A 24,487-nucleotide genomic window follows, 5' to 3' on the forward strand; every position below is an offset into this window, starting at 1 on the left:
TGCCTCAGCAGCAGGAACCTCAGCTGTAACACATACCAGCAAGTGTAAGTATTGAGCTGGAGACTTCTTCCATCTGTATACCCTTTGACTGAATTTTCCCACCTGGGGCTATCATCTTTATGTGGATGTATTTCACATTTCATCTCCCATAATGGGGTGTTTGGGTGAAAAGCATAGCTAAGTCACAATGTTTTGAATTTCTTTTCTTTTTTCTCGTGAGTAAAAAGTCATATAATAGTGAAGTTGAATTGAGTCCAAAGTAATGGGTAGTGTGGAAGAGAGCTGAAGAAGCGATAGGTAGGGTGGAACTGATGGAGTCAGGGGTGATTTGTGAGAGAAGGGTTCCAGCTAGAGTGAGAGGGAAGATGTGTACGGCTTGGAAATGGTGGCACTGATGAAAAGACAGGAGGCGGAACTAGAGGTGGCAAAATTGAGGATGCCAATGATTACATTGGAGGATTAGCCCAGGTTAGAAGGTTTTGGGATAATGCAAGAGAGGCGAGGTTTGGATGTTTGTTTGGATATATACGGAGGAGGGATGAGAGGTATATTGGGAGAAGGATGCTGAAGATGGAGCTGCCAGGCAAGAGGAGAAGAGGTAGACCAAAGATTAAGTTTATGAATGCGGAGGGAGACGACATGCAGGTGGCTAGAGTGACCAAGGAAGATGCCGAAAACAGAAGCAGATGGAAACGGATGATGTGGCGCACCCTGATGGGAATTGGCCGAAAAACGAAGAAGTGAAAACAAGTATTTTTCATTGTATTTTGATTTGATCCACTGATTGCAGGAGTTTAGCCATCAGTTCGACAACATGACCTCACATCAGCAGCAAGTGGTCCTGACGGAACTAATAATCCCTTTCCTGTCCCGACCACAGTCAGGTACTGACTAACTGCAATCTATCTATCTATATTGACTGTATTTCCAGACACCTTTCAATGCCTTAATGTTTCATTCTGATCTGTCCCCTTCAGACCGAGGCCGTGTGTCCAACAGCAGTGTTTACTGGTATGGTTGGAGAACTACTTTGGTGCATTCTCAGGTCTTGTGTCTGTCAGTGAATTCCTGAATCTAAACCCAGGCTTCTCCCCTGTAAGACTTTAAAGTTGTTACATTACATAACAATGATGAATTATTAACTCCAAGAGATAATTACTTTTTAAATATAAAATAAAGTCCAGTGGTGGTGATCAAGTTTTTCTTGACTTTCTTTCCATCTAGCTGGAGGCTGTAAGGCTCCTGTCTCCAAAGCAGAGTGCAGAACTTGTGGTGTTGCCTCTTCTTCCTGAGAAAGACGTTGTCATCCACGCAGTGTTTGACTATCTGACCGAATCTCCAAAGGAGAGAGGATTGGCTGAGTTTGTGTCCCACCTTGTTATGTTCTCTGGAAAGGTAAAAACTGTGAAGTAATGATGGTAATATAAACTGTAACTATGCACATTTGGTTTGAAATCACAAACTCTTTTTGTCATTTTTCAGGGTGAAATTTCCTGCTTGTCGTACAAAATAATGTAAGTTATCTATCAGTATATTTAGTTTTTTGAAGACCAAGTAGAAATAATTCAAATCATTATTTTTGGCCTATGTTAACCCCAACTTGTTGGGTCTCAGTTTCACCAGACTGGACCTGGCCATGTTTACTCTTCCACCGAGTGTAGCATCATCCATCACATACAACAAGCTGACTTTGCTTCATCAAATTCCACCAGGTGAGATCTTCGACTGAGTTAAAAGTGATGTATCACTATGCTGTTATGTTCACATGTTATTGGCAGTGGTTATGTTTTTCCCATTGCATTTCTAAAATCAACAAAACTTTTTCTGTCTATACTTAGGCTGCATCATCTACAGTGGAGAGGTAGGTACCTGAAATGATATTCACATTTTAAAGTCTAATTGACTAAATGTCACCAAATTAAAAACATTTCACTCTTTCTTTCTTTCCCAAGTGCAATGTTACTTCAGCAAATGGTAAGTGTATAGTAGTTTTGATTCATTGTTATGAATTTTATTGTGATTTATTTTCATAATGAATTAATTAATTAATGTTTTCACAGAAACAGACATTTGTGTTGGAATTAACAGGTGAGTGTTCTGAGGCAATGCCTACAATATCTCAAATATATTTAATGAACAAACGTTTCGTTTTGCAACTCAAATGTTTTCCTTTTCGGCTACCAAAGCACTGCACTACAGCTCCTCCTCAACAACGGACAGATGAATGGACGTTTTTGTGACTTTGGCATTGAAGAATACACGTGTGCTTCAGTAAGCCACTTAAGTCTCTCACATTGAACGCAACAGTTATTATTTTTCAATTTTGACTTCATTAAAGGTTTCCTGTTTTTTCTGTTCTGCTTTGTCCATTATCTCCACCCAGGTGTCCATGTTGACAGCACAGGATCTGGCAGCAGTGATGAAGTGTAACCAGCCCCCCAGCTCCACTGGTTCCAGACCAGTCTGGAAGCTGTTCCTCTCTAAGACCTCTGGGGTCGCAGCTCTGGATCTTCTTGCCAACACGGTACAAAAAGTAGCTCTAACCAGACACTGAAAACAACTTTTATGGTGAAGACAGAATGAACAATCTCTAAAAACTAATTAAAAGTAACACATCTGAATTCTGAAATTATTTAAATTTAAAGCTCATGTTTTTAATAATCTTAAAAAGATTTGCTAATGAAAAAAAATGCTAATAAAAAATCCCTATTCACTGTCAGGCAAACAGTCTATCAAGATTTGAAAGAATATCTCTATTATAGAGCCAGAATCTTTATCTACTATTCCATACACTAAATATCATCACGTAATATTAATGCAAATGTAATAATATTAAATATTGATCCATGTAATCCTTCCCCTAGTCCATGACCATGACTGGTCCATCAGCGTCTGTGGTTCTGGATGTGATTGGAGAGATGAGAGTGGCAATTCTGACTGCTGGATTTCCATAGACATTTCTGTGCACCTTCATTCTTCCTGGGGGATGATTTTGATTTTGATGACTCCGTTGCCTTTTCTCTAGCTTCACCAATAAGCTAAGAATTAAGTATTTCTCATTCTGTGTTTGATTCACCAGTTTGAAGGAGTTTAGCCATCAGTTTGACAACATGACCTCACAGCAGCAGCATTTGGGCCTGAAGGAACTAATCCTCCCTTTCCTCTCCCGACCACAGCCAGGTACTGACTAACTGCAATATCTCAATAACAGTTTGGCTCTCATTTTCAAATGTATTTGCTGAATAAATATATTCCCATTCTATTCTCAATTAGAATGGGATATCTTTACTGGAAAATGTTTTGACTGGTATTTGCAGCCATTTTTCTGTTTGAATGCCTTAATACTTTGTTCTGATCTGTCCCATACAACAGCAGTGCTTACTGGCTGCAGAACAACTTTGGGCCATTCTCAGCCCTTGTGTCTGTCAGAGAATTCCTGAATCTCAACCCAGGCTTCTCCCCTGTAAGACTTCATCGCTGCCACATAAAAAAACCTCTAAAGAATGATTAGACCAAATAGTTACCTTATTATTATCAAATAAAATCCAGTGGTGGTGATAATCTTTTCTTGACTGTCTTTCTGTCCAGCTGGAGGCTGTAAGGCTCCTGTCTCCAAAGCAGAGTGCAGAACTTGTGGTGTTGCCTCTTCCTGCTGAGAAAGACGTTGTCATCAACGCAGTGTTTGACTCCGACTGCATCTCCAACTGGATTGGCTGAGTTTGTGTCCCACCTTGTTATGTTCTCTGGAACGGTAAAACACATAAAGTAAAGATAATAGAAAATGTAACCATGCACATTAAGGTTTGAAATGACAACATATTTTTGCCACTTTTCAGGGAAACATTTCCTGCTCATCGTACCAAATAATGTAAGTAGATCCATCAATATATAGTATTATGTTTTTTGAAGACAGGTAGATGTGATTTCATTCGTTATTATTGGCTGATGTTAACCCCTGACTTGTTGGGTCTCAGTTTCACCAGACTGGACCAGGCCATGCCTACTCTTCCTCAGAGTGTAGCATCATCCATCGCATACATGAAGCTAACTTTAGCTCATCACGTTCCACTAGGTGAGATCTTCTATCTACATGACGTAAACATTGCTGTTACATTTACATTTTATTTGTATTGGTTATTTTGCTTTTCCATGGTGTTTTAGAAATGAACAAAATCCTAATATCTGCACTTTTCTTTTCTTAGGCTGCATCATATACAGTGGAGAGGTATTTGCCTTCATTTGTTTTCAAGTTTTAAACGTTAAGTAGAGTATTAGTTAAATGTCATCAAATTCACAACTATTTCCCCCCTTTCTCCCCCAAGTGCAACTTTATTCCAGCAAGTGGTAAGTGTTGTATACCAGCCCCCAACTATGTCTGCCCTGGCAGTTCTGGCAGGTCAGTCTCCGTTTACAATTTCTACTCAAATGTCCCACTTTCGAACATCCAAAGCATAGTCCTTTTTCCCTGAGAAACTGAACTTTGTCTTCATGTGCCTGTGCATTCATTTTCTGACATTCAGGTAAGGGATGCTTGCCGGTACAGAAAATACATGCGAAATCATATGCACCAAAAGGCATGTTGCTTTTGACAGGTGACTTTTCGGCTTTGCTGTCAGACACTGTTGCCACCGTAGTAGCAAAACTACTCCCCTTGCTCTTAAATCTGCCTGAGGTTGATTCAGCTGCAGTCCTTGGTTTTGAAACCTTCACATTGGCAAGAGGATCATGAATATCGCCGAAAAGTGGGTCCTGGAGTATTCTCGCTTGCTTTTCCATAAATAGTACCAAGTGGCTCAATCTTGCTCTCCTTTGCGTTTGCTCTAAAATATCACAAGCTGTCGTTCTCCATTTTTCCTTCAATTTATAAGGCAGTTTGGACACAATGAGTTTCAGGTTAGAAGTCAGATCCAGGTCCTCTATATCCTCCAAATCTCTCATTGCGTTACAACAGCCTCTCAGGAAGAGTGCATAAGCATGCAGTGCATCGCCATCCTCTGCCTTAATACTTTTCCAATTTAAAGCTTTTTCCATATAGGCACTTGAGATTTTTATGTTATCTCCTAAATGCTTTTTTAACAGTGTTTTAGCGTGAATGTAGCCTGTGTTGGCATTCATATGAAGACAGCTCCTAACCAATTCTCTGCAGGGTCCAGAGGTGTACTGTTCCAAGTAATATAGCCTATCTTGGTGGCTTCTAGTCTTTTCCTCAATACCATGCTCAAATGCCCTCATCAATGCCTGGTAATCTAAAGGGTTGCCATCGTAAACTGGGATTTCCTTAGAGGGAAGTGAGGTCAATTTTAGCTGTACAACCAGTAAATCAGCAATCTCATTTTGCCTCTGTATTACAGTCAAGAATTTGTCGTCATTGTCTGACACTGTAATTCCAGTTCCTGTCCCAATTGCTTGCTGTTGGGTATGAGTTGCTGTGATTTCTGGTGGCCTTAGGCCTGGGTTTGATGGTCCTTGTCATTTTATTTTTTGTCTGGCTCCAAGTGAATTCATTGGAAATGAGTCCATATTGATGCTTGGGGTTTTAGTATTTTCCAGATACTCATTCATGGCATCATCCTGTGATTTTGGCTGTAACATTTGTGGTTGTGATTTAAGCAGTGATGGTGCTGGTGGTTGTGAAATGGAGTCAAGATCCGCCAGGATTTTTAATCTAGCATCGGATTCAGCCAGGCATATGTCCAGTTCCATTTGTTCCAGTCTGGCTGGCTTGCATTTTAGCCTGTTCCATTTCCAGAGCCTGCTTTGCCTTTAAAGTCGATGCCCTTATAAGGAGCACAGCCTTCTCAGCCTCAGCCTTGAGTCGGGCTGCGGTAACTGATGAAGTGGTTGATTTGGTTGATTTCGCTTTTGAGTGTTTTGAAATATTGGAGATACTGTCCTGGGGCTGCACAGTCAACTGGTTTTGTTCATTTTTCCATATTTCCGCTTCCTTTAGGAATTCAATAAACACGACGCTTTTGGCTCATACCATTGCGTTCTATCCTATCCTTGTCCTTTATTGCGCACGCACGCACGCACACACGCACACACGCACACTTCAGAGATGGATAATTTCAGTATTTTCTTTATGACCTGTAGGTGGTGCATCCCTTTCCTATGTGAGAAGTGCCGCTGGCTCCAATGTCAACATGGACCTGGATACCTTTGTCAATCTGGACCCGAGTGTGTACAGGTTAGTGGCGTGTGCGTGCGTACGTGCGTCCTTGTGGTTGTGAAAGGCAAGTGGTTAATGTATGTTTTTATAATATAATAATTTATATCTACAATAACTAGTAACTAAAGTTTTCAAATAATTGTAGTGGAGTAACAGTACAATATTTGCCTCTGAGATGTAAGTAAAAGACAATTAGACAATTGGAAATACTCCAGTAAAGTAAAAGTACCTTCTAATTGTACTTAAGTACAGTACTTTAGTAAATGTACTTAGTTACTTTACACCACTGGATATTTCATACCAGTGTATTGAAGGACATTTCTTTCTCTTCCACAGGGAAGTCATGTGGCTCTGCTGGGGAAATCTCCAACGGTCAGTTTGTGTACACTGGATTACAAAGTTTGGAGACTCTGCTACAGGTGTCTGTGATGAAGGGTAAGAACATTATAAATATATATAAGAACTAGGGTTGGGACTCGATTAAAAACATTTATCAAATTAATTAGAGGCTTTGTAATGAATTAATCACAATTAATCACATTTTAATCGCATATCAATATTTTACTTGAGAACAGGGAAAGGCAATTTTTTCATACGTCTTTTAAGTACAAAAAAAGTAGCGCCGAGCAAAAATGTGCCAAAATCCCCCAATATGCTTTTGCTGGTAATCGCTCTTGTTTTGAGCGACCTGCCAGCACACACCTGCTGAGAGGTGGGTTCTGCAACTTTGCGTTCTGCAACATGGGTTCTGCAACTTTGTTGAGTTTGTGTATGCTCCAAGCAGCAACACTGCCCCCATGGAAAGATGCCACGTTTGTCCCTTCAGGATAAGGCCTGTGCAATAGGGTAAGTGAAGCTGGTGTTCCGTTACGCAGATTACGCATTATTTGATGTCAGCCCTGGTAGCATGTGTGCCAGTCAAAGGTGTGTGTCTGGCACCTGAGCATGGGCCCTGCAACTTTGACATCTGTCTTTGGTACCATTGTGCAAATCTTGCCTGTACATCTATGGTTCCTCAGTGAAGCAAGGGGTCTGGGTTGTTGTCTTCCTTGTTGACTTCACCAGTCTCACAGAACTTAATCCTAAGTTTGGAAATGGTACCAGGGCTAACACCAAATAATGCTGTCACTCTGCATAACGGAACACCAGCTTCACTTGCCCTGTTGCACGGGCCTTATCCTGACAAAAGTGGCATCTTTCCATGGGGGCAGTGTTGCTGCTTAGAGCATACACAAACTCAACAAAGTTGCAGAACCCATGTTCAGGTGCCAGTCACTCACCTGTGAGACAGTCACACACCTGAAGCCCATTGAATGTCATGAATGTCACAACATTGAATGTCAGCAGAAAAGTCTAACAGGCCATTTTGGCACATTTTTGCTCGGCGCTACCCACACGTTTGCCTGTGTTGCTCATTCCTTGAATGCCCGATGCTTACAAGCTGTACCTCGTTGTAAAGGTGACTAATCAACGATAATATATATAACACTTTACTGATTGGTATTAATAAAGGGGAGATATAATGGCCCAAATTCAAGTTTCCTTACATTTTGTGAGCGGTTTATAAGCAAAATATAGGCTCTTGCTGCCGCCTTGTGGTGATAACGGGACATTGCACAATACATAAACATACTTCATGTTGTTAGCAGTACTGCTTTTACAGCAATATTATGTAACTAGACAAAATTCCTGAAGAAACAATGTGGGCTCGCTTCAAGGCAAAAATGTATTGTATAAAAAGTACAAATTGTCAATGTCCGGGGCAGTGCTCTGTTTTTTGGTCTCTTGAGTTGTATGTGTATGTACCACAACACAACAAAGGCCTTAAAAACAAGGCTCCAGATATCCCAAAACAAACTGGTAAAGCTACTTCTTGGCCTTACACCCACAACTCTTCTAACCCCTGCTCACTTTGCTAGGGTCGGATGGCTCAGAGTAGAGGACAGAGTACAGCAACTTGCAATGGGCCTGGTCTACAAAAAGATACACCACGTTAAGATACCCATGTACCTGTCAAAGTACTTAAAAAATGTACATGTCCACAATCACAACATCAGAGGTAGCTGCACTGATCACGTCCAACCCTGATTTGGCACAAACAAGGGGATAGCGCCCTCTAGCGGCAGTGATGTCAGACTTCGGTGCTCTATGGACCATGGCTATAGGCCTGGATCATTCACCTCCCTGCACCACGGCGCTACAACGCCCCTGGCCTTGGATCAAGAATATCATAGATGTATTTTATCGAGTCTGACTTTTGCTTTCGTATCCATCTGATAGTCTTGCTCTCTATCTCCCTAAAAGTGACAAAGCCCGTACTTCTCCATAGTACAAAGAAAACTAAAAAGTGCTGACCCTGTAGCCAAGGGTGTTAACTCGACATTAGGAACCTGTATGCACTGTATTAGTCCGTATTTTTCAATACATTACATTACAGCATTACAGTCATTTAGCAGACACTTTTATCCAAAGCGACTTACAATAAGTGCATTCAACATAGGTAGGGAACAAAACTACTAATCACCAGAAGTCTTAAGTGCATTCTCTTCTAAAACAAGCAACTAAGAGTATACCTAGCGCATCTTAAGTAAAAATGCAATATATCAGCTACCTACTTTCTTAAACAGATGAGACGAATAGTAAAATCAAATGAGCAAGAGCTAAAACAAATAAGTGTATCGAATAAACAATGGTCCAATGAGACAAGAGCTCGTACAACTAATTGACAACAAGTAGGCAAGGCAAAGAAAAAGGGTAGTGTTTTAATCCTGTCTGTGTCTGAACACCATTTCATTACCTTGTTTACATCCTGTTTACATCGAGTGAAATGCCGGCTTTCACCTTATGCGTCCCGCCACTACCACGCATTGAGGAATCCCATAGTATAGTAGCATTACATTCATGTTGAATATAGTCTTAGAGTAAAAATACATCAAATTGATTGATTGATTAAATCCTTTATTAACAAGATTATTATATTACGGTGGTACAGTTAAAGGTTATGCTAAAAGAATAACACAAAACACAACGGGCTTGTTTCCGTTGTGTTTTTTAGGCGAACTACTCCTTTAAGCTATATGTCCACTTTTATGTTGAATACAATTGGACAAGTTGAATACAAGTGTACACCCGCTGTTAGTGAGCTTGTACATCGGCTAATTTCACTATTTTAAAATGTTTTTAAAATAATAAAAAAGGAACGATTTTGGACATACAAGGTTTCCACCCGACAGCAACGACTTACTTCATACACACACACACACACGCGCGCGCACGCACGCACGCACGCACACACACATCACATTTAGGCCATACTAACAGGAGAGATGATCAGAGGAGCAGAGTTTGTACCATCATAATTAAAAGAAGGACTGAAGTATGGATAGAGTCTCTCAGTGAAGGTGAAGCCAGTGAAAGAGTAGAGATGAACTCTGGCCTCCACATCATAAAAGGAGACCAGACCCTCCTCATAATCCACAAACACTCCCACTTTCTGGACCTTCTCTCTTACAAGGAGGAGGACAGGAGGGCCAGCAAGAGCCTTGTACTCATTTCCATTCCTCAACCATATAGTCAAGCAACCTTCATCAGGCCCCAGATAGATGTATCCCTTCCTGTCGATGGACTCTCTGGCCACTCCTAAACTCCAGCCAGTCTTCCCTTTAACCTGAACCTCATAGTAAAACCTTCCTGAGGAGAAGCTTTGTTTTCCTAAGACATTGAGACGTCGTGAGAATCTCTCTGTGTTGTCTGGGAGATTCTTCCTTATGTCTCCATTACTCACTTGTTTTCCATCCTTAGACAGGATGAGCCAGGGATTTGCTGTATCAGGATCCAGACTCACATCCACTGCATATTGCTGGATCCTCCTCAGCTCAGCATCACACAGCTTCTTCATCTCTTCACTGAGTGTCTTCTCCAGCTGAGCCACAGCTGTCCTCACAGTCCCCACATGTGAAGACTGATGGACAATGACCTTTGTCCAGTCCTTGGTGGGTGGAAGGGTGTTGATGGATGTGTCACTCTGGAGGAAGATGAGTAGGTCGACTCGGTCTTCAATGTGTGAGAGCTTCTTCAGCTCAGAGCTTTTCTTCTCTAACTGTGTGATTTCCGTTTTGAGATCTTTGATGAAGCCTTCAGCCTGTTTCTCTGTTGTTTTCAGCTTCTCTTCAATCACATCAATGAGCTCAGCCTGGCTCCTCTGAATACAGCTGATCAGATCAGTGAAGACCTGCACACTGCCTGCTATCACTGTGTCTGCATCTTTCTTTCTGAGCTCTACTGAGTGTTGGACCTCCTGAATCTTCAGTTGTCTCTCCTGGATCATCTGATGGATTGCAGCCTCTGTCTTTACCAGCTCAGCCATCTGTCCTTCATATTCCTTCGTTAGAGGTCCAAACTGATGTAGCATGTGATCTGACTCAGTGCTGAATGGATAAAGGGTTGAGGCTAGGATTATGGCTAGGATTACGGCTAGTACAGTTAGGATTTGGGTTAGGGTTAGGGAAGGTTTAGCAGGTTCTTGGTTTTTGTTGGCAGTTTTTTCTTCATCAGTTTTAGCAGGTTCTTGGTTTGAGTTGGAAGGTGTTTTCTGCTGATTTGATTCTTTAACCTTGATACAGGTGTTGCAGTATCCACATGGAGTGGTGGACATACCCAGACCACACGGACACAGGGATGTGAGACTGCTGGGGGGAGAGGCCATTTGTACACCCTGAGAATAAAAGTAAAACAAATGTAGATGTAGTTATTGAATGGTACTTCACTTACACCAAAAACCTTCATTGCAACCCTTCTCACTCCCAACATGTCAAGTTGTGCAGCTTTATTTATTTAAAAAAAATGTTGTCTTTCTATGCCTTTATTGGTGGTGAAGTAGATAGACAGGACACAGGGAGAGAGAGATGGGGAGTGACACGCAGCAAAGGCAGTCGGGATCGGGACTCGAACTCGAGACGCGCTGACATGCTACATTGTAGCCTAGGTGCCCGGACAGCTACGCCAGCAGTCTGGGACACGTTTTGCAGCTTTAACAGTACCCCTAAAATGTCAACGTTCAGCATGACGGGTCGCCAGCGCGACATCACATGTTGACAAAACTGTGCGTATCCCTAACCCTAACCCAAACACTAACCATAACCTCACAAAAAAAGTATGCCTAAACCTGACCTCACAGTAATCAAAAACAGACATTTGTAATGACTTGCTTTGGATTGGGGCACCAAAGGCACACCCACAGCAATATTCAAACCCCATGAGGTTAGGGTTGCAGACCAAGCACTCTAAAGGTCATTACACACCGACGATTATGCAAATATACGCAAAATTCGGACTCGGTCCGAATAAATAAAATACGCTTTTTCGCTCCGCGAAACTGATGTGGGAGCTTGCATTGACTTTATAATGTTTAAAAAAAAAACATATTATTCGCATGAAAAAAATCTCCCCCGGTGTGTAAGGACCTTAACTCACTATGCCACTGAGCTTGCTGTTCCAGCGTGGTCATGCTCCCCACGTTCTATGTTCCCCGGGCTCTATGTTCCCCGCTTACCTTAGGGTTTAGGGTTAGGTTTAGGTTTAGGGTTATAGGTTTAGGTTTAGGGTTATAGGTTTAGGGTTAGGGTTAGGGTTAGGTAGGGGAACATAGAACCCGGGGAACACAGTTTTGCTCCCGTTCCAGCCATTGTTTCGGATGTTATTTTAAGCTCTAGTCCACTCCCAATGCATCACTTTTTTACCCCAAATCATCAGATATTGCAGCTCTGTCATTTCCCCTCCCCAATTCATCACTATAGGACTGTGAGTTTTGTTTTCTGATTGGTTCATTTCTCCAGAATCCTACACATGCATTCTATTCTACCTGCTTGTTGTCCATGTCCGTCTGAACAGTGGTGGCTCCACCAGCCTCCTCCTGCTCCCTGTAGAGGTCATCTCTCTGCTTCTCCTTGACCTCCATCTCTTCCTCCAGTTCTTTAATACGAGCCTTTCAAATCAATGATATTATACTGTAGGTTAACGTGTGATAATCATCATTTACTTTTACTTACTACTTCAAATGTAGCTCTAAGCGCAAATTCAATAAAGAAGATCTAAGTTTTTAACAAAATGCCTCAAATCATGAACACAGCATCCGATTGCCGTGAAACTTTGCTGGCCCACAATAACCTACCTGCCCTGGAGGAGATCTGTGCTCCAAGGAGCACATTTTTCTTGTTATTAATGCTTTTAAGGACAATAAAAATAATACCTGCTGCTCTTTGATCTTCTTTTGTAAAAAGGAAGAAGACTTCTCATCTTCAATCTTATACAGAAGCTGGATTATTTCAACGTCCTTCCTGTGGAATACAGTACATCATGTTAGTGTCATTCTGAATAGGGCATCGCAGTTGCGGCCACTTCCGGGTTCCACTGCAAAATACTCAATGCATTTTTCCCATTGACTTTTCCAAAAATATTTATATCAATTAATTTAAGCCTAGAATCAAGCTATCCAGGCTCCTGGTGAATCATGACCATTAAACATTTTTTTCTGTGATTTTTTTAATTTTATATTTAATTATATGATATACTATATTTAATAAATACCCTTTGTTTTGCCGTTTTCAAAAAAGTTTTTTCACAGAATCAAACGTTTTATGGTCATGATTCACCAGGATCCTGGATAGCTTGATTCTAGGCTTAAATTAATTGATATAAATATTTTTGGAAAAGTCAATGGGAAAAATGCATTGAGTATTTTGCAGTGGCACCAGGAAGTGGGCGGGAACTGCGATGCCCTATACAGTACATCATATGTTAGTGTCATTCTGAATACAGTACATCATATTAGAGTCATTCTGCGGTGGAATACAATACATCATATTTTAGTGTCATTCTGAATACAGTACATCATGTTCATGTTAGAGTCATTCTGAATACAGTACATCATATTAGCGCCATTCTGCAGTGGAATACAATACATCATATGTTAGTGTCATTCTACAGGTATGTATTTCTGCATGTCATTTCATACTGTGGTCCACATTACTTCTTGATCTCATTCTCCAGATCCGTGATGGTTTTCTGGGCCCGTTTCAGATCCTCCTCCAGCTCTGTGTTGACTCTCTCAGTTCTCTCCAGGTCCATATGGAGCTTCTTCTCTGGCTCCAGAGAACCCTCCAAATGCACAATAACACATTCGTACATCATTATTCAGTACAACAATAAACATGGGCGTTCAAAACATCAGGTTTTTTTTTTTCAACCAATCATTTTTTATTTCATTTGTATTAAGAAAAGATGTTGTAAACTGACTCACCAGATCTGTTTGATGCTCCTGATCAGACTGATCATTGAGATCCTTCTTCTGGTGGTCCCTGTAGAGGAAAACACACACACACACACACACACACACACACACACACACACACACACACACACACACACACACAGAGAGATTAGATTCACTCGGTTCAAAGCACACATTCAAGACAAGACAACACATAAATATGCACCACAATTAAAACACCCAGCAAAGTACTTCAATTCTATAAAAGGTATGCCTATTACCCAATTAGGCATTAGTCTGATTAACCACTTAAAGGTAGGGTAAGTGTTGTTGTTTTTTGTTTGTTTAAAATAAGAGTTAAATAGCTCAACATTCTGTCTACTCTATCTACTCATTGATATAGAGTGTTTGTTCAGTAACAGGAGACTCCATGTCTCTCCAGCTCTTTAGTAAATAGAAAATGCATTTTCAGGTCAGGATACCAACTGTATCCAATCAGGAGAGAGAACTCGCACAGGATTCAGATTACTAAACAAGTGAAATTGGAAGTGATGACACAAAGAAATTAAGAGACAAAATTGGAACCGGAATACTATAACAATGAAGATGATGAATGGATACTCTCTCCTGATTGTATTTTCTGTTTATTACAGAGCTATTATCACAAAAAAAATGAAAATAGCTTATCTACAAGCTAACAACTGTTTTCTTTTCTTATTTTTCTTTTTTTGATAATGGTTCATTGATGGTAATGGAGACAACTAAATAATCATGATGTTAATGTGAAGTCCTCTTGCCCAGTCCTACTCTGATCAGTAGAGTTGACCAACTAAATAATGTGTTGTTTTCATTCTGACCTCTGATCAGTAGAGTGTTGTCCAGCGTTGAAGTTATGAGGATGATCTACAGATCTGTCAAAGGTCAAGACAAGTTGTGTTCCCACATTATTATTATTGACTGATTTGATCCTCAAATTAATTGAATGACTGACCACAGGAAGTGATGCCCATAATTGACACACCCCCTTTTCTCTAGTAAGCTCCTTGGAAAACTAATTTGTGGATTTACTCAAGTAAATGTACTTAGTTACTGACTGTCCACTATATGTTTATCTTACCTCTCATGTTGTTCAGACAGGCTGCTTTTAGAGGCCACGCCCCCCTCCTCTCTCTTCACAGACTCACTCATGGTAGAGCAGAGACCTACACACACACACACACACACACACACACACACACACACACACACACACACACACACACACACACACACACACACACACACTTCAATGAATATGCTAATGGTTTATCTTCCACCACTGGGTGGGCTATCAAAACAAAATGCAATACATCCAATGCGATAAACACACCTTGAACTGCAGCTAAACTAAGAAAATACACCTGATCAAAGCTTCTCCCAGACAGTCTGGTGTTAAACAGAAGCTCATGGTACAATCAAAATAAAAAAGTAGAAAACCTTAGATTGACTAATACATGCAGGAAGCTGAATTAGACAACCACCCTATACTTGTTCTGGAAAAAAAGGAACATTTACAATATAAATAACCATGCTTAACTAAAGCAAAATATTGTCCAATGTTGTACAAATCTCAATAATATACACAATGCATACTGACGTTACCAGTTAGCCAGACTCCTGTCCGCCCGTCTGTGTGTCCGTCTGTGATTCAACTCTATAGATACAGATACTGTAACAGAACAGTAAGAAACTGCTTCTTTAAACGACCTTTGACTGGTTTATATGACCTAAATGACTTGATTACTTTTATCGTCAGCTGTTAACCTCATGCATTCTTCGTTTTTTTGTGCTCCGTTGGTTAGACTGTAAGTTGTATGGTTTGAGGAAATCAACAACAAGTTACATATTAAACACTAACTCTGTTCAGAATCATCTTTATTGTCACATCTCAGGTTTACGTTGTAAAGAAGTGGGTTAAATTATTAGTATCTTTTGTTCAAGCTCCATCGTTTTTGGGAAAGAGAGGAAGGGTAGAGATAGAGGAAGAGGAGGAGAGAGAGGAAGGATACAGATAGAAGATCAAGGAGATAAGTACAGGATAGAAACATGTCAAATATCAAAAGATAAAACAGTTTAACATGATTTAAAATAAAATGAAATCACATGATTTACATTTAAATGTCAACAAAAGATGCTTTGCCTCTAATGTCATTTATATTATGTCTGAGTAATAAAAAGTTTGTCCACACAGTAGCACTGTCGGTGACCTGATTTTCAGACGGCCCCTCTACCCAGTACGACAGTGGTTCCGAAACTGGGAATAATTTTGTTGGGGTCCCCAGATGATTAGTTTACAGGGATAGTTCACCCCCAAAATTACTTTTTGCCTATGGATTAGTCACCCCATGGGGACTTGAATTAATGTTTTTTTTTTTTTGTATTTGTCTCATTCCTAAGACAATAATTTGATGACCAGCAGTGGTTCCGGTAGGAGACACAAAGAGTCTCCTTTGTGTCTCCTACCGGAACCACTGCCTACTGGTCCGCCGGTCATCAAATTATTGGCTTAGGAATGCGACAAAAAAATTACTTTTGGGTGAACTATCCCTTAATGTGCAACATTGTTTTCTCAATTAACAGTAAACAAACCAATATACAGTAAATGCGTATACAGGCAGGGTATCTGCACATTTATTTATCAGTAAGAAACAGGCAAATATTGATTGTGAGCTTGTAGATCAGCTATTTTCACAATATTTATCTGTGGAACCGAGTCAAACTGAATGTAATGCCACAACTCCTACAATTCCAAGTGCTTGTCAGGGTGGGGGGTCCCCAGTTCAAATATATGATTATTTTGGGGGGGTCGCGACCTGAAAAGTTTGGGAACCCCTGCACTATGCTATGTCCACCCCCTTATTTTAACATTTTGATAGCTCAACATGTTTTGAAATGCTTTGTTATGACAGTCTACATAACACTATACTTGAGTATAAGGAATCTGATTAGCTGGTTGCAGACACAGCAGTACAAGAGACTGTGCTAAAGGTACATTATGTACAGTAGAAAGTGAGAAAGGAAGAGTGCTTAGGGTGCAATGAATCCAATTGCTTAGAAACATTTACAGAAATTCACAAGTAATGGTGTTTCACGCAAAACAAAGTGAAAACTCAGTTTCTTTACAAGTAAAAATAATTACATTACATAAATATATTTCAAGGACATCTGTAACCTCTAAAGACATTAAGTGCTAAAACATTTCATAGCAATAAGGTAGTCTATTTAGGCCAGCATTCCTTTACTGCCTACTGTAGGTAGATATAACACTGATCAAAATACTTGTTCTTGTACGTTAACTAGTTCTATGTACTTTTAAACGTATTATTTATTAGAAGAAAATGTTTTACAAGTTTTAAAGTCGAATTCATTACCACTTCTATCCACCTGTTTCCTAGGCTTTTCACTGTGTTCCACTTCCTGTCTTTTGATCCAATGAAATCCAATGAAACCGGTCAGATGACTAATGATATCCAATGAATTCCAACAGGAAGTGGAAAACACACTGCCAAGAAACAGGTGAATACATCATAACAAATGATTTTCCCCACAAAGCACAATTTTCAATATATAAGCAAAATATGGGCTTTTGCTGCCGCCTTGTGGTGATAACGGGACATTGCACAATACATAAACATACTTCATGTTGTTAGTACATCTTCTACAGCAATATTATGTAACTAGAAAATATTGTTCCTGAAGAAAATGTGGGCTCGCTTCAAGGCAAAAATGTATTGTATAAAAAGTACAAATTGTCAATGTACCGGGCAGTGCTCTGTTTTTTGGTATTTTTTGGAGTTGTATGTGTATGTACCACAACACCACAAAGGCCTTAAAAACAAGGCCCCAGACATGCCAAAACAAACTGGTAAGGCTACTTCTTGGCCTTACACCCACAACTCATCTAACCCCTGCTCACTTTGCTGATAGTCTTGGTCTCTATCCCCCTAATAGTGACTAAGCCCGTACTTCTCCATACAAAGAAAAACAAAAAAGTGCTGACCCTGTAGCCAAGGGTGTTAACTCGACATTAGGAACCTGTATGCACTGTATTAGTATGTATGTTTCAATACATATGTGTTTTAATCCTGTCTGTGTCTGAACTCTGAACACCATTTTATTACCTTGTTTACATTCTGTTTACATCGAGTGAAATGCCGGCTTTCACCTCATGCGTCCTGCCACTACCACACTGAGGAATCCGACACAATCTGACAGAATCTGATAGTATAGTAGCATTACATTCATGTTGAATATGGTCTTAGAGTAAAAATAAATCAAATTCATTGATTGATTGAGTCCTTTATTAACAAGATTATTAGATCAAGGTAGTACAGTTACAGGTTATGCTAAAAAGGAAAACACAAAAAGGTTTTTATGTGAACTACTCCTTTAAGCTATGTCCACTTTTATGTTGAATACAATTGGACAAGTGGAATACAAGTGCACACCCGCTATGTGTAGTGAGCTTGTAGATCTGCTAATTTCACTATTTTTTTTTTTTTTTTAAATAATAATAAAAAAGGAACGATTTTGGACATACAATGTTTTCCACTCGACAGCAACGACTTACTTCAACACACACACACACACACACACACACACACACACACACACACACACACACACACACACACACACACACACACACACACACACACAGCTATGTACAGAATTGGGAAACACATTTTATACAGTACAAGAATATAAGACTATTTATCAACTTTAAAAAGAGTCATAAGAGTCATTGGACAGGCGTCTCATATCGTACTCTTCTCCCTGTGTGATGTTTGTCTGTCTGTTTGTTGTGTTTTTAATGCTGTAATAGTTTTTTACGTTTTTTCCCTTTTTGTTTGTGGCGTTTATTTTCTGTGCGCGTGCATGTTGGGAAGCCAGTGCATGTATATACAATATGTGTATGCTGTTCCTGATATGATCTGTGGTGTCATAAAAAGTAAAACCTATATTAAGGTAAAAAAAAACATTAAACAAAAAAAAAAGATAAAATAAAATCATATAAAATATCAACATTAGTCAATAAAATTAAAATAAAACATATTGTGATATCACATTTAGGCCATACTACAGGAGAGATGATCAGAGGAGCAGAGTTTGTACCATCATCACTGATGTCCTAACTTGTGATCTGACTCAGTGCTGAATGGATAAAGGGTTAAGGCTAGGATTATGGCTAGGATGGCTACGGCTAGTATAGTTAGGATTTGGGTTAGGGTTAGGGAAGGTTTAGCTCGTTCTTGGTTTTTGTTGGCCGTTTTTTCTTCACCCTGAGAATAAAAGTTAAACAAATGTAGATGTAGTTATTGAATGGTACTTCACTTACACCAAAAACCTTCATTGCAACCCTTCTCACTCCCAACATGTCACGTTTTGCAGCTTTATTTTATTTGTATTTTTTGTGTCTTTCTATGCCTTATCGATGGTGAAGTAGATAGACAGGACACGGGGAGAGAGAGATGGGGAGTGACACGCAGCAAAGGGATCGGGACTCGAACTTGAGACGCGCTGACATGCTACATTGTAGCCTAGGTGCCCAGACCGATACGCCAGTAGTCCGTGCCACGTGTAGCAGCTCTAACAGTAGCCCTAAAATGTCAACATTCCACATGATAAACTATAATGTTCCCCGGGTTCTATGTTCCCCTACCTAAGAGAGGGGGTGCCTTTTGTTCCCCAATCCAAAGCACGTCATTACAAATGCCTGTTTTTGATTACTGTGAGGTCAGGTTTAGGCATATTTTTTGTGAGGTTATGGTTAGTGTTTGGGTTAGGGTTAGGGATAGGCACAGTTTTGTCAACATGTGATGTCACGCTGGCAACCCGTCATGTGGAATGTTGACATTTTAGGGCTACTGTTAGAGCTGCTACACGTGGCACGGACTACTGGCGTATCGGTCTGGGCACCTAGGCTACAATGTAGCATGTCAGCGCGTCTCAAGTTCGAGTCCCGATCCCTTTGCTGCGTGTCACTCCCCATCTCTCTCTCCCCGTGTCCTGTCTATCTACTTCACCATCGATAAGGCATAGAAAGACACAAAAAATACAAATAAAATAAAGCTGCAAAACGTGACATGTTGGGAGTGAGAAGGGTTGGTGTAAGTGAAGTACCATTCAATAACTACATCTACATTTGTTTTACTTTTATTCTCAGGGTGTACAAATGGCCTCTCCCCCCAATGAGGTTAAAGAATCAAATCAGCAGAAAACACCTTCCAACTTAAAGGATTATGGCTAGGATGGCTACGGCTAGTATAGTTAGGATTTGGGTTAGGGTTAGGGAAGGTTTAGCTCGTTCTTGGTTTTTGTTGGCCGTTTTTTCTTCACCCTGAGAATAAAAGTTAAACAAATGTAGATGTAGTTATTGAATGGTACTTCACTTACACCAAAAACCTTCATTGCAACCCTTCTCACTCCCAACATGTCACGTTTTGCAGCTTTATTTTATTTGTATTTTTTGTGTCTTTCTATGCCTTATCGATGGTGAAGTAGATAGACAGGACACGGGGAGAGAGAGATGGGGAGTGACACGCAGCAAAGGGATCGGGACTCGAACTTGAGACGCGCTGACATGCTACATTGTAGCCTAGGTGCCCAGACCGATACGCCAGTAGTCCGTGCCACGTGTAGCAGCTCTAACAGTAGCCCTAAAATGTCAACATTCCACATGACGGGTTGCCAGCGTGACATCACATGTTGACAAAACTGTGCCTATCCCTAACCCTAACCCAAACACTAACCATAACCTCACAAAAAATATGCCTAAACCTGACCTCACAGTAATCAAAAACAGGCATTTGTAATGACGTGCTTTGGATTGGGGAACAAAAGGCACCCCCTCTCTTAGGTAGGGGAACATAGAACCCGGGGAACATTATAGTTTAGCTCCCGTTCCAGCCATTGTTTCGGGTGTTATTTTAATCTATTTTTTTTTCTAAATTCATCAGATATTGCAGCTCTGTCATTTCCCCTCCCCAATTCGTCACTATAGGACTGTGAGTTTTGTTTTCTGATTGGTTCATGGAACAAGTGTTTTCTGCAGAATCCTACACATGCATTCTATTCTACCTGCTTATTGTCCATCTGAACGGTGGCTCCACCAGCCTCCTCCTGCTCCCTGTAGAGGTCATCTCTCTGCTTCTCCTTGACCTCCATCTCTTCCTCCAGTTCTTTAATACGAGCCTTTCAAATCAATGATATTATAGGTTAACGTGTGATAATCATCATTTACTCTTATTTATTACTTCAAATATTATTCAAGGAACCCCAGTTGGACATACATTAGGCCATGGACTAGGATGTATTTCAATATCTGGGACCCCAATCTACACTGTAAAAGTCCTCAGTGTTAATTAAACCCACTGGCCCAGCGGCCCACAGGGCATATGCCCGGTATGCAAAATGGCCAGTCCGCCCCTGCTCTATAGTCATGTGATCAAGACGGATCTGTCCGATTTTTCATATTCCATTCTGATTGGCTAAGATTGGCTTCTAAAGTTTGCTGGAGTAGCCCGTTCTGAACAAAATGCCTCAAATCATGAACACAGCATCCGATTGCCATGAAACTTTGCTGCCCCACAATAACCTACCTGTCCTGGCAGAGATCTGTGCTCCAAGGAGCACATTTTTCATGTTATTAGTGATTTTAAGGAAAAAAAAAACCTGCTGCTCTTTGATCTTCTTTTGTAAAAAGGAAGAAGACTTCTCATCTTCAATCTTATTCAGAAGCTGGATTATTTCAAAGTCTTTCCTGTGGAATACAGTACATCATGTTCATGTTAGAGTCATTCTGAATACAGTACATCATATTAGCGCCATTCTGCAGTGGAATACAATACATCATATGTTAGAGTCATTCTACAGGTATGTATTTCAGCATGTCATTTCATACTGTGGTCCACATTACTTCTTGATCTCATTCTCCAGATCCATGATGGTTTTCTGGGCCTGTTTCAGATCCTCCTCCAGCTTTCTGTTGACTCTCTCAGTTCTCTCCAGGTCCATATGGAGCTTCTTCTCTGGCTCCAGAGAACCCTCCAAATGCACAATAACACATTCGTACATCATTATTCAGTACAACAATAAACATGGGCGTTCAAAACATCAGTTTTTTTTTTTTTCAACCAATCATTTTTCATTTCATTTGTATTAAGAAAAGATGTTGTAAACTGACTCACCAGATCTGTTTGATGCTCCTGATCAGACTGATCATTGAGATCCTTCTTCTGGTGGTCCCTGTAGAGGAAAACACACACACACACACACACACACACACACACACACACACACACACACACACACACACACACACACACACACACACACACACACACACACACACACAGAGATTAGATTCACTCGGTTCAAAGCACACATTCAAGACAAGACAACACATAAATATGCACCACAATTAAAACACCCAGCAAAGTACTTCAATTCTATAAAAGGTATGCCTATTACCCAATTAGGCATTAGTCTGATTAACCACTTAAAGGTAGGGCAAGTGTTGTTGTTTTTTGTTTGTTTAAAATAAGAGTTAAATAGCTCAACATTCTGTCTACTCTATCTACTCATTGATATAGAGTGTTTGTTCAGTAACAGGAGTCTCCATGTCTCTCCAGCTCTTTAGTAAATAGAAAATACATTTTCAGGTCAGGATACCAACTGTATCCAATCAGGAGAGAGAACTCGCACAGGATTCAGATTACTAAACAAGTGAAATTGGAAGTGATGACACACAGAAATGAAGAGACAAAATTGGAACCGGAATACTATAACAATGAAGCCGATAATTGGGTACGCTCTCCTGATTGTATTTTCTGTTTATTAAAGAGCTGGAGAGACAGGGAGACCCCTGTTACTGATGGTAATAGAGACAAAAGTTATATGTGTTGTAATGTGTTCATTCTGACCTATGATCAGTATAGTCTTGTCCAGCGTTGAAGTTAGGAGGAAGACCTAGAGACCTGTCAAAGGTCAAGAAAAGTTGTGTTACCAAACTTCCCACATTATTATTGTTGACCGATTTGATCCCTCAAATTAATTGAATGACTGACCGCCTTCTGCCCAGGCTGCTTTTAGAGGCCACGCCCCCCTCCTCTCTCTCCACAGACTCACTCATGGTAGAGCAGAGACCTACACACGCACGCACGCACGCACGCACGCACGCACACACACACACACACACACACACACACACACACACACACACACACATTTCAATCACTGAACATGCTAAAATGGTTTATCTTCCACCACTGGGTGGGCTATAAAAACAAAATGCATTGGATGCATCAAATCCAATGCAATAAAAACACTTTGAACTGTTACAGCTAATACACCTGATCAAAGCTTCTCCCAGACAGTCTGCCGCTAAGCAGAAGCTCATGGTACAACCACAATGTCACATGGATTCTCAATGGCTGCAAGATATACTGTACCCCCATTGTAGAAAACCTTAGATTGGCTAATACATGCACTGCAGGAAGCTGAATTAGACAACCACCCTATACTAGTTCTGGAAAAAAGATTTACAATATACATTTACAATATAAATAACCATGCTTAACTAAAGCAAAACATTGTCCAATGTTGTACAAATCTCAATAATATACACAATGCACATTGACATTACCAGTTAGCCAGAAGTTATATTTCACTCCATGTCACTCCTGTGTTCGTCTGTGTTTCAACTCCATAGACACATGAAAGAACAGTAAGAAACGACCTTTGACTTCCTTCAGACTGGTTTATATGATCTAAATGACTTAATTACTAACAAGTTACATATTAAACACTAACTCTGTTCAGAATCATCTTTATTGTCACATCACAGGTTTACGTTGTAAAGAAGTGGGTTAAAATATTAGTATCTTTTATTCAAGCTCCATTGTTTTTGGGAAAGAGAGGAAGGATAGAGATAGAGGAAGAGGAGGAGAGAGAGGAAGGATACAGATAGAGGAAGATCAAGGAGATCAGTACAGGATAGAAACATGTCAAATATCAAAAGATAAAACAGTTCAACATGATTTAAAATAACATGACATCACATGATTTATCCACACCAATTAAAACAGGTTCCATTTAGATTGACCAAAGGTGATATCCAGTATCTGACTGAAAGTGACCTATAGGCCCTAAACCACTGTTAACCAAACAATGGGATTTTTATGGGTCGTAAATGCCCCTTTACTTTTTTGTTTGCTACATTTTGTTTTTAATTATTATTATTTCAAAAGATTTTCCTCAAAAAAAAATCACAATTTTCCATAAGTTAAAAACAAATTCAAACATTTTTCAAAAGAATCCGGGAAAATACTTTTAAGAAGTAGTGAAAATACCTGATCTAAAAGCTCACAACACCTCGCGATGTGACGTGTTGTGAGCTTGTAGATCGGGTATTTTCACTAGTTTGGGTCGCGGGGAGACATCACATTTCTCTTTGGGTCTCGAGCTAAAAAGTGTGGGAACCAACCACTGATCTAAAAAACTATGTGAAGAATCTGTTAAACGACCAGTTAAAATTAAAATCTGCACCAATCAGAAGCTCTGAATTGGCAAAAGAAGAGAGCTGTTCAGCCAGCAGATTTAGTGAATCTGCAGCAGCAGAGAGAGATCTATTAGATCACCACTACTATTACAGAACATGTTTGACCCAGATCCAGCTTCAATGAGGTTCAGGTTCTAAATGTGTTGGGACTGAAACAGACTAAAACACAGTAACAGTGAACCTGGCTTTTACATAGATGGCTATACACCACCTCCCCTACACCGACTCATTTCTATATATAAGCTACTGCATTTAAAATGATATCCAATAACAGGTACACATTACGGTACCTCTATAGTCATGTGATCAAGACGGATCTGTTTGATTTTTCATATCCCATCCTGATTCATTGGCTGAGATTGACATCTAAAGTTTGCAGGAGCGGCCCGTTTTTAACAAAACAATTCATGAATGCAGCGACGATTGCGGTGAAACTTTTCACGCATATTCG

The 24,487-nt window shown here is 40.1% G+C and overlaps 1 long non-coding RNA gene across 1 annotated transcript; it reads right to left on the bottom strand.

Moving 5' to 3' along the window:
- Positions 1 to 21,148: 21,148 nt before the first annotated feature.
- LOC311061330 lies at positions 21,149 to 21,726 on the bottom strand. Its single transcript, XR_014602382.1, has 3 exons — positions 21,665 to 21,726; positions 21,394 to 21,521; positions 21,149 to 21,237 (listed from the first exon to the last, which is right to left on the bottom strand). It is a non-coding gene; the product is annotated as an uncharacterized lncRNA (long non-coding RNA).
- Between the last annotated feature and the right edge of the window lie 2,761 nt (positions 21,727 to 24,487).

The sequence above is a fragment of the Gymnoscopelus microlampas genome (assembly GCF_963454915.1).
Source record: "Gymnoscopelus microlampas genome assembly, chromosome: 15".
NCBI classification, from domain to species: domain Eukaryota; kingdom Metazoa; phylum Chordata; class Actinopteri; order Myctophiformes; family Myctophidae; genus Gymnoscopelus; species Gymnoscopelus microlampas.